Source organism: Periplaneta americana, chromosome 16, assembly GCF_040183065.1.
Source record: "Periplaneta americana isolate PAMFEO1 chromosome 16, P.americana_PAMFEO1_priV1, whole genome shotgun sequence".
Classification (NCBI taxonomy): domain Eukaryota; kingdom Metazoa; phylum Arthropoda; class Insecta; order Blattodea; family Blattidae; genus Periplaneta; species Periplaneta americana.
This window is the reverse complement of record NC_091132.1, coordinates 96,539,384-96,554,059: the sequence shown is the minus strand read 5'-3', so window position 1 is coordinate 96,554,059 and position 14,676 is coordinate 96,539,384. Positions and strand designations below refer to the sequence as shown.

The 14,676-nt window shown below is 34.3% G+C and overlaps 1 protein-coding gene across 2 annotated transcripts in view; it reads right to left on the bottom strand.

Annotated features, from left to right (window-relative positions):
- LOC138690964 (acyl-CoA Delta-9 desaturase-like) overlaps positions 1-14,676 on the bottom strand; it is a 477,084-nt gene that overhangs the window by 259,876 nt on the left and 202,532 nt on the right. For both annotated transcript variants that reach the window (XM_069812558.1, XM_069812557.1), the window contains exon 2: positions 3,426-3,494. The gene's annotated coding sequence lies outside the window, so the exon portion shown is untranslated. The remainder of the gene's footprint in view (positions 1-3,425; positions 3,495-14,676) is intronic.

Below are 14,676 nucleotides of genomic sequence, written 5' to 3'. Positions count from 1 at the left end.
GCGACTGCTTATTCAATAAATTCGCAGCTACCTTCCATATCTGGAGGTCGTCTCCGCTATCCGCAACCTGGAGACGCGGCATGTCGTGGTGACAGGGACGCACAATGCCGTTAACGAGAAAAAATAATAACTGTCACAGGTCTAAACATACTTGAATTAAATAATGTTATTACTCAAGACAACGTTAAGAAGTATGTTAAGAAAAGTGAATTTCGCAATTTTATTATAATAGTAGACATGAAGATATGTTTGGCATACCTTATTTTAGGTTAATTAACACTAGAGATAATTTTGAAATCATGGCTTTAAAATTATTTAATAAAATTCCCCGTAATTTATATTATATTTATATGAGCAAGGGTGAATTTAAAACAACTACTTCTGGATTGGTCATGGGTGAGGTGACCTGATTCACATCGATAAAAAAAGAGGACACAAAGCTTCAAAAAGGAGGACATTGTTCGGAAAAAGAGGACAGAAAAGTATGTACTTAGATTTAGACTTAGGCCTATATGATATTATAAATTACGTCAATATATTCTATTTTATTACAAAATATTTACAGTACACATTTAAGCTTAGCCTATATCAAACTTAAAAGTATGTTAATATTACAAAATAATTATGATAAAACGTAATAATAATGATTTTACAGGTAGGTACATATGAAAATCAAGGGAACTATAATTGTTAAAGAGGACAGAAAATATATTTTTAGATTTAGGCTCAAGTCTATATTGTACTTAAAATTATGCCAATATCTATTTTATTACAGCATTACATGTGATAGAAGTTAATATAAAATGGTTTTACAATTAACTATATATTAAAGACAAGGGAACTATAATTATTGTTATCAAAATACATAAAAAAGGCCGCACAAAGTGTGAATTTAATATTATTTTGTAAGCAAAGAGATTTATGATCGTTGATAAAGAATATATTCCGTCGATGCTGCTGCCACCTGCAGGCAAATTACTTGAAAAAGGCGTCAAATCAGATAATTTCAAAATATCAGGCATACAAGTTACGAAAAGGAGGACATTTCTTGATTTTTTAAAAATCCGCCCGGACCCCGAACAAAGGCCTAAAAAGGAGGTCATGTCCGCATAAATGAGGACGTCTGGTCACCCTAGTCATGGGTAAGTTCTTTTACATATTAATTAATTTAATACTTATTATGAGAATTTGTAAATTTTAATATTCATTTATTTGTATTTTTCTTTGATTAGATCTAATACACTTTGTGTCCACTAACTACAATGAGTGAGCGAGTGTTTGAGTGAGTGAGTGAGTGAGTGAGTGAGTGAGTGAGTGAGTGAATACATTCGCTATGCAGTATCTGATACTCGCCTTACTGTTGGGTAAAATCCACGAAAAAACCGACCAATTAAACAAAGTAGTAGGATTCGAACCCACGCCCGAGAGCAGCCTCGGATCAAGAGACCAGATCCTTACTTCTAAGCTATGCCGGCGCGGCGGTTACGTGTAATTTTAATCTCAATATTTATTCATGGGAACTAAATATTCATGAATAGCACTAAATTATTAATACAATGCGTTGCAATGCCAACTGCGTTAAGATTCCTAGAATGACACTTCGCAATAATTACAACGGAGGAGATTATTTTGGTGATTAATTTAAATAAGCCTATATTAGGTGCCTAAATCCGGGGTCTAACAAGAAGTTCCTCTGCGAATTTACTCGAAGATACTTTTCGTCTGTCGCTGAAGAAAGTTTCATGCAGTGTAAATGTTTCAGTATATCACAATACATTATAGCAAGTTAAACGTAATACAAATTTAAAATATAGCCTATAATATGTAAACGTCAAGTACAAAAACTACAGACTAAAAACAAGTAAACTTATCCTCAGAAACCTCAAAATCAATTTGCGGCACAAAAATTCTGTACTTTCAATGAGGAAGTAAAATTAGACGCTTATAGTTACAATGTTAACTCTCCTTTCTTGTTATAAACATAGATTATAACGTCTGAATGCTACAAGCTTGTTTTTTGTACTTCATTACCATAAAGGCATTGCCGACATTATAAATAAAAAACTGGACAAACACCTGTTGTCGATAGGCAAGTAGACGAGGCATGAGAATATCATCATCTCAGATTGCAAGTCAGTTTATCACACATGAGTGAATTCGGCGGGTAGAGATAACCAAGTTGTTTGTATGCGTGCTGTAACTTGTTCGCATCTGTATTATTGGATTAGCGAAAACAAGGACAACAAGGCGAAGAAAAGGAAATCAATATAAATACAACAGCTGAAGAAAAGGATAACAAGGGGAAAAGAAAAACAAAGGAAAAACAAGGATAAGGGGAAGACAAGCAAAACATGGGAAAAACAAAGAGATGAGGAAAACAAAAGTACAAAGGAAATGTGGGAAATGCAACGGGGAAAACGACAGAACAAGGGGAAGACAAGGATAACCTAGGGAAAGACAAGGAGAAAAAGGGGAAGACAAGGCGAAGATAAGACAAGGAGAATATGGGAAAGACAAAGAAAACAAGGAGAAGACAAGGAGAACGAGGAAAAACGAGGAGAACAAGGGTAGCACAAAGAGAACAAGGGGAAAACAAAGAGAAAATAAGGGGAATACAAGGCGAAGAGGAAACCAAGGAGAACAAGAGGAAAACAAAAATAACAAGGGGTATAAAACGAAAACGAGGGAAAGACAATGAAGAAAGGGAGAATAGGGGGAACACAACGAGAATAAGAGGACGATAATGAGAATAAGGAGAACAAGATGAACAAGGGGAAGACACAGAACTAGGGGAAGACAAGGACAGCAAAGATAAAAAGGGGAATACAAGGAGAACAGGGGAAGGGGTTGTATTTTTATGCAACTATCAATTCCCAAGTTGTCGTCACATACTGGTGACGAGAAAGATGTAGTTACACGTAAGAAAAGTCTGTAATACAGACGAAAAACTTATGTTTAGATGGGAAAAGAAAATAAAATATCATTTTATTGTAAAGAGAACGTACTAATAAAGAAATATTGCAAAGACATTTCTTTATAATCACCTGAACACAAATGAAATAGCATTATTAATATCGTCCCAACGGCTGCCATTTTTTCGGTATTCTTCTATTGTCATAAAAAAATAATTAACGCAATAGCAATATTCGTATCGTATCGGCACTGCTGCTTCGTAAAAATCTCTTAACAATAGCCCTGATTTCAATCTGCTTGCCTGATCAGAGTATTCCCGTTGCAACTTTTCAGCTGGCATTAAAATTAATTTTATATGTAAATTTCGCAATTATGTTGTTAAAAACACACATCATGTTGTTAAGCTGTACATTTTAGGAACAAACAAAACACACACATTTAAGTAACTTGACTGAATATAATGTTTAGTATCATTCTAGATAATAAAATGTATTTGTTAGTTTTTAACTCACTTGACAAAAACGAGAGGTGACCGGACACAGGGTTGCCAGATCTTATTCCCGAAAATCAGGAGGAATTACCTGAAAAAAAAAAAGAAAGACATTGCAGTACATCGATTTAAAACTGATGGATTGATTCGTTGCTATTATGGTTGTCTAAAAATCTAGTAGTGGTAAAACTGAACTCGGGATACTGCGAAGGTAGTTTCTTATTTTTCATAATACTATGCAATCCAATGCACAATGTATCAAAATAATAGGTAATGATTATTTCTTAATAAGTTTACTATTCTTGTACTATCCGTCACTTCATTTAAATCTAAATATTGCAAGAAAAGTAATTTTTACATTCTAGGAATACCATCAATCACTTTCGTCATTATTGCAAGCAAAAAAATTGAGAAAGCTATATCTCGCATGTAATAATGATAAATCTTTTTAATTGACTTTATTACATTATGTTGCAAATGCTTCAATACTAACTTAAGGGGTTAGGTACAGCTTACAGTAGTAAAAGTTTGGAAATATTTAACATTTTTTTCCTTCATTACTGTACCTTGTAAAATAATGAAGATTAGTATGTGTGAAACACTGTCCTTCTGCTACATAAAAAAAAAAATATTTTTACGATTAAAAAAATGATTTAGATTTTTTTTTTAAATTCAGTTCACTGTGCAGTAATGAAGCGTTTTCCACATAACTCAAAAACTATCTAACATTCTGTGATGAATTTTTTTGTGTGTATTTATGCAAGTCATATCTACAATATGATGCAAGATCACTTCTCTACTTTTGATAGATTGTCTGATAAAAAATAAATTAACTTTAAAAATGGTCAAATATCAGTATTTTCTTCTAACACAAAATAAAAAAAAAAATATTGAGGAATGTAGTTTAAAGAGTATGATATTTTAAACATGAGTTTCAGCAATAAAATAAAAGAGAGAGAACATGAAAAAATTAACAAGTTTATGAGTTATAAGGGAAAAGCTTCATTACTGCACAGTGAACTGCCACCATTTCGAATTTTGAAAAAAAAAAAAAAAAAAGTATATATATATATATATATATAATTTCATTTAAATCGTAAAAATATATTTTTTTTTTCATATAGCAGAAGGATTGCGTTTTACACGTACCAATTTTCATTACTGTACAAGATACAGTACAGTAATAGAGGAAAAAATGTTGAATATTTCCAAACATTTTACTGATGTAAGCTGTACCTAACCCCTTAACCTACATTTCCCTCATTTCAATATTAATATCAATACTTTTAATGATACATGTTTCAATACACAACATTTTACCTGTTTTTGTTGTATTAATATGTATTTCACACTCTAATATTACATAATCCGACCTCTAATCAGAACGTAATTATTGTGGAAGTAACTGACGATTAGCATCAAGGAAATAAAAAGACGTACTGTGTATGCTTGGTTTGATTAAAGCCTCGGTCTAGCATATGTCTGTAAATAAGATTACGTTTAGAAGTGATCAATGTGTGATATCATACGAGGGAGAGTAAAAAATTAACCTTAATAATTGTTTTATTAATTGAATGTGAACAATAAGTCTACAAACACTTTATAATTTTTCAACATAGTCCCAACTACGTTCAATGCAAGTGTTCCTGTTATACTATGTTAAAAGTGAAGAAGTATTTGTAGTCTTATTGTAAATATTGAATTAATAAAACAATTATTAAGGTTACTTTTTGACTCTCCCTCGTAAATCCGAGTCAGAGAATAACACCAAATGTGGTTTTGGTAAGCTCCTGAAACTCAACAAAGTTTACGGAATCCTTCATTAACTTCACCTTTTAAGTTAAAGGACAGGCATAATGAATACCAACTGGGAGAAAGTGCTTACAGTCGCGCTCAAACCTCCTGAAGTTTGCAGATATGTCCGATAACGGCGATAGCCAATAGTGGCAATGCTGCGTTGCAATATATTGGCACGCAGACTCGCCGCTTAGAAAATCTCAAAATCAAATAACAAGTGCGCTCGGAAGACTGTTATGTTGTAAGGACCCTGCATGTATATGAATGTTTAATGTTTTCTGAACACACAGACACAAAAATCACATTTCTACCCCCCAGTGGTTACAATTTAATGGGTTAATACAGCAAAACCCCGATAAGACGCTGTTCAAGGGACCGCGTGTAAACCGCGTATTAACCGGGACCGCGTATTAGGCGGGTATACTATCCTAATTTTGACTTATATAGAGTATCTATTATCAATTTTTCTTATTGAAATATATGATTCATGAAATATAATACAGTATTACTCCATTATGTAATTACTGTACTGTACGTCAAAGACATTTACAATATGTACTGTACTTAATTCTTTCGAAAAAAAAAGTAATTTATAGTTGTTTGCCGTGTGTGTATTCTCCAAGTCCTCATGTTTATCACACTTCACTTTCATGCGCTTATAACCTCCCGACGTCGCAGCTGCAGTGATTGAGCCGCGATTTTTTATTATTGTCCTTAATGTCGTCTGCTACTTGAGTAGACATTTGAAGCACAAAAGGTACGTTTTATTAATTCATTATTTTCCTTAAACAGAACACAGACATATAATAACCGCTATTTTTGCAAGAATATGCTTTGACAGCATGGACATAATGATATTTAGGGCCATGTCAATTCATTTGTACAGAAGAGTAGGCTACTATTTGAAATTAAGCCAAACATTAAATGTATTTTATCACATTGTGCCTTTGTGTTATTCGACAGCTTTATTAACACCAATAAAAGTAAAACTATTACAAAAACTGATATAATCTCAACGAGTATGATTATTTACGTCTCACTCAATTTTTCTATATTTTGTGACTTTTATTTTCATTCGATGCAATCTGATAATACTTATTACTTTTATTATTATTATTATTATTATTATTATTATTATTATTATTATTATTAAGCCTTCTGCATCTCCCTATCAAACCAATCTCAGGTAAAGGGTCGCGCTCCACAATTTTAAAACTACTGCCGCTGAGGGACAGAGACGGAGAGTGTGGTTGTCACAGTCTAGTATATGCAGTAACGAAGCTCAACACGTAGTAAATATGCATCCATAGATAGTTGCTACCATAGGATCGTTAATATCGCCTCATTACAGACAATGCGAAATAGTACCGGCACAGTCAATTGTTCCTAGCACCCTCACAACTTAAGCTTCGTGACTGTATATACTAGACTGTGGTAGCACCGGAGATCACCGGAATCCGATTCCTCCGTCAGTAGTATTCGTCCGGTGAGCAGCACTAGTGTGGATGGAAAATTCGCATCTTTGGCCAATACAGCCTACGTAGTCTAACACTAAAGGGGCGGGGGATGTTTTATGCAAAAGGGAGGCTCTCCCTCATATCTCCACACATATCACACATTTCATTTACTTATTCGTTCACTCATTCATGTATTTATTTATTTTTATTGAGAGTTTTCATACACGTCGGAATTTCACTATTAAACTCTTTTGGGAAGTGTATTTCCATCATTACACTTGACGAGCGTCCATTTAAGACAGCAGAGAGGATCACATTAAAAACTAATAAATGCATGTTCTACGCGAGATTGAAATCCACGACTATAACTGTCACAAAAGTTTCAGTTGCGAGTCTTAAAAACTTTGTGTACTCCTCGACGGATAAGAAAAGAATTATCAAAGACGGAAATGTTACTGCATACGTACAATACGTAGCAAACCGACACCGAACTGAATTGCGTAACCAAATGTAGTTACGATAACTTATCTCACATGACAATACGTTTCTAAGAGACATGAAAATATTGTATAACTGTTCAATGTCCAACTACCGACCAAATAGTGAAAGAGAAGGAATTCCTTAACCACGAAGTAGTAGCAACTCCTTCCAAGGTCTCAAGGTCATTGATCTCGTGCCCGCTGATGCACGAAGACACCAGGACAGAGAATGAACACATTCTGATATGAGATGAAAAACTTTTATTTACCCCATTCTGATTCACGCTTTCTTGCAATGCCGCGACCGATTGGGAAGAACCGTATAAAATCCTCAAGTCAGCCGTCATCTATGAATCAGCTGTTTCTCGGCGCCAAGGAGGCTGCCTATTCCAGGCCGTTCTCGATGCTTACATAACGAATAAACTTGTAGAGTAAATTGTCAACGCTTTGACATGTTTGACTGGAGCAAAGGGATGTGACTGTAAACAAGTGTAAACTGGAAACTTCCGCTTTTTCGAACTTTTTGTATAGCCTACAGCCTACAGCCCTACATCAACAGTGTCAATTGCTTTTTAATTTATTATTTGCCATATATATATATATATATATATATATATATATATATATATATATATATATATACTTACTACTTACTGGCTTTTAAGGAACCCGGAGGTTCATTGACGCCCTCACATATGCCCGCCAGTCTCTATCATCATATCCCACCTCTCTCAAATCCATTTTAATATTATCTTCCCATCTACGTCTCGGCCTCCCTAAAGGTCTTTTTCCCTCAGGCTTCCCAACTGACACTCTATATGCATTTCGGGATTCGCCCATACGTGCTACATGCCCTGCCCATCTCAAACGTCTGGATTTAATGTTCCTAATTATGTCAGGTGAAGAATATAATGCGTGCAGTTCTGTGTTATGTAACTTTCTCCATTCCCCTGTAACTTCATCCCTCTTAGCCCCAAATATTTGCCTAAGTACCTTATTCTCAAACAACCTATGTTCCTCTCTCAAAGTGAGAGTCCAAGTTTCACAACCATAAAGAACAACCGGTAATATAACTGTTTTATAAATTCTAACTTTCAGATTTTTTTACAACAGACTGGATGATAAAAGCTTCTCAACCGAATAATAACAGGCATTTCCCATATTTATTCTGTGTTTAATTTCCTCCTAAGCCTCATTTATATTTGTTACTGTTGCTCCCAGATATATGAATTTTTCCACCTCTTGAAAGGATAAATTTCCAATTTTTATATTTCCATTTCGTAAAATATACTCCTCCCGAAACATAATCAATAACTTTTTCTTTTCAGGATTTACTTCCAAACCTATTTCTTTACTTGCTTCAAGTAAAATTCCCGTATTTTCCATAATCGTTTGTCGACTTTCTCCTAACATATAAACGTCATCCGCATAGACAAGCAGCTGATGTAACCCGTTCAATTCCAAACCCTCTCTGTTATCCTAGACTTTCCTAATGGCATACTCTAAAGCAAAGTTAAAAAGTAAAGGTGATAGTGCATCTCCTCGCTTCAGACCACAGTGAATTGGAAACGCATCTAACAGAAATTGACCTATTCGGACTCTGCTGTACGTTTCACTGAGACACATTTTAATTTATCGAACTAGTTTCTTGGGAATACCAAATTCAGTAAGAATATCATATAAAACTTCTCTCTTAACCGAGTCATATGCCTTTCTGAAATCTATGAATAACTGATGCACTGTACCCTTATAATCCCATTTTTTCTCCATTATCTGTCGAATAAGAAATATCTGATCAATAGTCGATCTATTACGCCTAAAACCATACTGATGATCCCCAATAATTTCATCTACATATGGAGTTAATCTTCTCAAAAGAATATTGGACAAAATGTTGTACGACGTCAACAAAAGTGATATTCCTCGAAAGTTACTACAGTTAGTCTTGTCACCCTTCTTAAAGATAGGTACAATTATGGACACCTTACATTGTTCTGGTACAATTTCCTTTCCCCAAATTGCAAGTACAAGCTTATAAATTTCGTTAGATAATGGGCTTCCACCCTCTTGTATTAATTCAGCTGGAATTTGATCAATACCTGGAGACTTATAATTTTTCAGATTTTCTATCGCAATTTCGACTTCTGAAAGTGTGGATTCGGGTATAAATGGCTCACCAGTTTGTATTTCAATTTCGTCCCGATCATTTATATTTGGCCTATGTATATTTAATAGTTGTCCAAAATAGGTTTTCCATCTGTTCAGGATTGAATGAGAGTCTGCAAGCAAGTCACCATTCTCATCCTTAATTACGTTTACCCTTGCCTGATATCCATTCTTAAATACCTTTATGCTCTTATATAAATAAGTTATCTAATGTTTTTATTTTTACTATTTGTTTCTACCTCATTCAGTTTTTCCTTCAAGTAATCTCTCTTTTTATTCCTAAGTGTACGATTTGCTTCCCGTCTTTTATTGAAATAATTATCTCTATTCGCCTCAATTGGATCCTGTAAGAATTTCAATGTTGCCTGTTTCCTTCTTTCTACTACCATGCAACAATCTTCATCAAACCACGGTTTCTTTTTCTTAGTTTCATAATAAGCTATGCTCTGTTCAGCTGCAATTTTCATATTATTTCGGATGTTTTCCCACACGCTATTAACATATAACTCTTCCTCAACTTCGTCGGAACTTGCTAATACAGCAAACCTATTTGAAATTCCGACCTGATAATGTTGCTTTGTTTCCTCGTCCTTTATTTTCGGAATATTGAATCTTCTAATATTAACTTGTTGCTCTACTCGCTTGGCTACTGATAGTCTTTCTCTTAGTTCTCTAATTACCAAATAATGGTCAGAATTACAGTCTGCCCCCTGAAGGTTCGAATGTCTACTGTACTAGTATGTCTTCTTTTATCTATCAAGATGTGATCTATCTGGTTATGTGTCAATCCATCTGGAGAAGTCCAAGTATATTTATGTATATCCTTATGGGGGAATGTTGTACTTTTGACAATTAAATTTTTTGATGTGGCAAAGTTGACTAACCTAACTATATTCTATAAAATTAAAAATATTTGTAAAAACATGCGTTTTTCTTTATAGCATATGGGATTATTATAAAATGATATTAGGTATTTTTGTTTAATCTGACAAATACTGTACAAATACATTGAAATTCGATTAATCGGTCCATTAATCGATTGAAGGCATTCGGTTAATCGATCAAAATTTTTAGTCACTCGACATCTCTAATTATTGTAGTTATTGTTGTTGTTTAGTCAACTGTTAGAAGACAGCTTTGAAGCCCACAAGTGATACCAACAAGGCACCACTTATGAGGCAACTAGTCCAGGAGATAATGGGGTAGGGTGGCCAGTTCCTTTCCCCTTCAATTGCATATATCGCCGATTAGCTACATATTACAATGATCAGACTTCATATGCATAAACAATTTGTTCTTCTTCTGACACATATGGTCAGGTGAGATATACTGTCTGATAATAGATGTAGGCCTACATATCAGCCAGAACCCCAATCAGAGATTTATTATTATCATTATTATTATTATTATTATTATTATTATTATTATTATTATTATTATTATTATTTTACATACCGAACCACCGCCGCCGCTCAAAGGTAGTGACTTGTCAGGTAATCCTATGGTAAATCCTCGAACTCATCTCGCCAAATGCAATGTACAGAGAGACCCAACGCAAAGTGGAGTCTGCCGTATCTGAGTTTTACTAAACGTAAGTTAATGTAATCGAAATCGGAGAGGTCATTTGTGAGAGCTCTGTTGTACTTCAATACAAATACCTACATGAAAATCATAAACAAATTAATAGCTCAAAAACATAGCAACGCGTGTTAGATTAAAATACTGTGCAAGATGAATAATTAAAAAAAAAAGTGTCATTTAATGACGTCCATTTTTTAATTTTAAAAAGTGACAGGAAGTTTGAGGAAATCTCTATGATTTTGTGGAACGTTTAATACAGGAATTACGGTAATGGAATTGGGATAAATACAACTTGTTATAAGATTTGTTTCTAATGAACGGAATTAAATGAAGGGTTCAGAACCAATGGGCCAAGCGCCATTTACTAAAACCGTAGAAAACAAGGGTTAAAATTAAGTTATTACCATAACTCAATGGAAACACATAGCAAGTAATATAAAGTATACACAGAAACTAAATTACATGTCAATCTCCATTAAATTATGATATTGACTTAACTTTAACCCTTGTTTTCTCCGTTTTTAATAAATGGCGCTTGGCCCACTATGGCTCTGAACTCTTCAAATAAGTTGTGAAGAACAATAAATCCTGCAAAGGTAATAATAATCCATTAAAATAATGTACTATGAAGAGAAAAAGTAAAGAGCTGTTCCTGAGCCACAAATAATTAACAGCCAACTGAGAATATCCCGTAAATATTATTATTGTTTATCTTTAGCTCGCGCAAGGAACGATTACCGAAAAACAATGGTGGCATTGCTGTCTGTTTTGACGTGTGTAAGAAGGCACGCCGAGGGAGGAGAGTTTCGGGCCGATGGAAGTACTGTCTCTTCCAAGAAGATTAACAAATGAGGACATCGCTGTGGAAATAAAGAACGTAGTAAGATAAAAATTCGAAGCTAATTAAACGCTCAACATATGTTTACGAATGAAATAATAATACCGTACGATACAAGACACGTATTCACATGCAATGGAACAAACAAAAATCGTAATGTAACTATCACAACGCAAGACTGATTCTATCGATGTCATTTCTCTTCCGACTGTACCATTGAATATCATTCAAGTTATCTCGTGACCTTTCCTGTCGCCCGCTCTTCCTTATCGCAGTGTTTCATTCGCATTCCTTCCGTCGGCATTCCGTGCTTGCGAGACCTATACCTGCGAGTAATGCCAAGCTTGTATTAACTTTCTTTAGTTACGCATGTATTGTGCATGAGTCTTTCTCATCCATTGCAAATCACAACTGAATAAATATTTTGGAACCCCCTCTCATGGATTAAATGTAATAAATTCTTCCAAATAGTATATATATATATATATATATATATATATATATATATATATATACACACACACACACACACACACACACACACACACACACACACACACACATAATATATAATGAACTTGTTGCCATTGCCATTCTGTCGGATATGACATACGCATTTCCATGGCAACGGAAGTCGAATTTTCATTCCACAAAATCTTTTCATTTTTAAAATCAGTGCAGGTCAAGTATAGGCGTTACACATCAAAATCGTGTTTAAACCTTCATAAATGCAGCATTCAATATTGTACAGGCTATGATACAATCGACTTTATTTTTTACTTGGTTATTTAATGACTCTGTAACAACTAAGAGGTTATTTAGCGTCGATGGGATTGGCGATAGCTAGGGCCAGGAAGTTCATGCATTTGCATATATTTTTCTATCGGCTATAATTAATTCCTGATTAATTATCTTCACGAATCATCAACATTTAAGCTTATCGAACCGAATTTTATGTTGCACATATCGGCATATTTTGGATATTTTATAAATGTATAATATTTCATGGTATTTATATTATTGTGGCATATTTTCGTGTTTAGGCTCATTAAAGCTGATTTTATGTTGCATATAAATGCATATCATTAGTTTGTATTATCTAAATAAAAACATCATATTCTATTTTTAATCTCACTGCACAGTAGTGTGGCCCTCTCAACAATAAATGTAAGTTTAATCTCACCTAGTTTGACCTATAATGTTATTTCATTTATTTATTTATTATTACTACTATCATCATCAATTATTACTTATTTATTTGTGATATCCAGAAATACAGAATTTTATTAGTGCATATTTATTTGCATTATTTTAAGGTATTTAAAGGCATATTTACATTCATATTTAGTAGGGTTTTAGGGTAAGAACTTCCTACCTCTAGTGCTAACGAGATGGTATTTGCGAGATGAGGACGAGGATTCGCCATAGATTACCTGACATTCGCCTTAGGGTTGGGAAAAATTTCGGAAAAAAACACAACCACGTAATCAGTCCAAACGGATCGAATCTGCGCTCCAGCGCAACTCCGAATCAAACGCCTTAGCCGACTGAGCTATACCAGTGGCCAAACGTTAAATGAGACAGAAGTTAATACAGGGATACAATTTTATTTTTACTAACATTTCTAATATTAACCTGGCTATACCTTTGGATTAAAGGTTCAGAACCGGAAACACCGTTTGGTACCCCTTTCCACGACTGCAGTTCGATGTACCTAATTCCAATTACCAGTTTCGTCCTTCGTACTAGTAACTCATGTTGAAATAATTCTGTACCTACTCTATAAAAGAGCACCTTACGTACTATAAATTCAATATTCACTTCTGCCCGAGCCGAAAAGATAAAATTATTCAGACATGCTAATCTACTGTCCGTCCAAGTGGTTTTGTCGCAGGATCGTAGAAAGGAGGGAAATCACGTGACAATTAATTAACGAGTCCCTTTTATTTAAGTTATTTTAAACAGTTGTATAATATTACGTAGACATCCAATTCCTAACAGAAATTAATGTTTTCAGAAAAGAGCTAAGACAGTCCAGCCACTAGCCTTTACAGAGGGGCGAGCAGAAGCGGGTGGGAGAAACCGGGATGAGACGTAGGCAAACGGACGACAGTACCTGTGCGAAAATATGATTCAATATTGAAAGCTCTTTAGTCACTGGAAAACGCGAACATATTTCTGGAATGTACTATACTCACTAACTCAGTGGTTTAATACCACTAATAACAATAATTGTATACCATTAATTATTTTTATATAAGGTCCTATTTTAAATAATCAATTATTGATAAATAGATTTAACATAAATATATATTTTATATAAGTAATATATATTCAAATAATTTATATTTATATTTACTGTTTACTATGACCGTAGGCGACTTTGACTGTATACGCGGCCTTAGTTCTGTGTGGAGGACAGTTGGAAGTTTACTAGTAGAGGGGGTAAGAGTGAAGTACATTAAAAAACTCGGGTACAATAAAAATTGAAGTAAAAATAAAATGATGTCCCTGTACATACCAAATTCGCCCAAGAACTCTTTCCTCTACTGTTTACAACGCCCATGGATGGTTATGATTAAGGAAAATTGGGAATACAAATCCCAAATTATAAGGGTAATAAAACATTAAATGAGTAATTTCTCGGGACAGTGAGCAAAATACGGATAAGGTCACCTGATAGATAGCATGCAAAATGTGTAATTATCTGACGCAATGTAGCGGTTGTAATGACGTCCCCAGTAAGCAACCTTTCATACATGAAAATAAATTAAATCCACTGACGCAGGGGTGTGACAATGGCGTGATATTGCTTCAAGCGCAACTAGAATCCATAAATAGAGAAGCAATAATTGCGAAATAACTACGAATTATTGGTATCATTCAAAATCTGAGTTAGGTACAGTACATTTTCTAACAAAGTCGTTCTCAATGGCCTAGCCCTAGTTTTTTTTT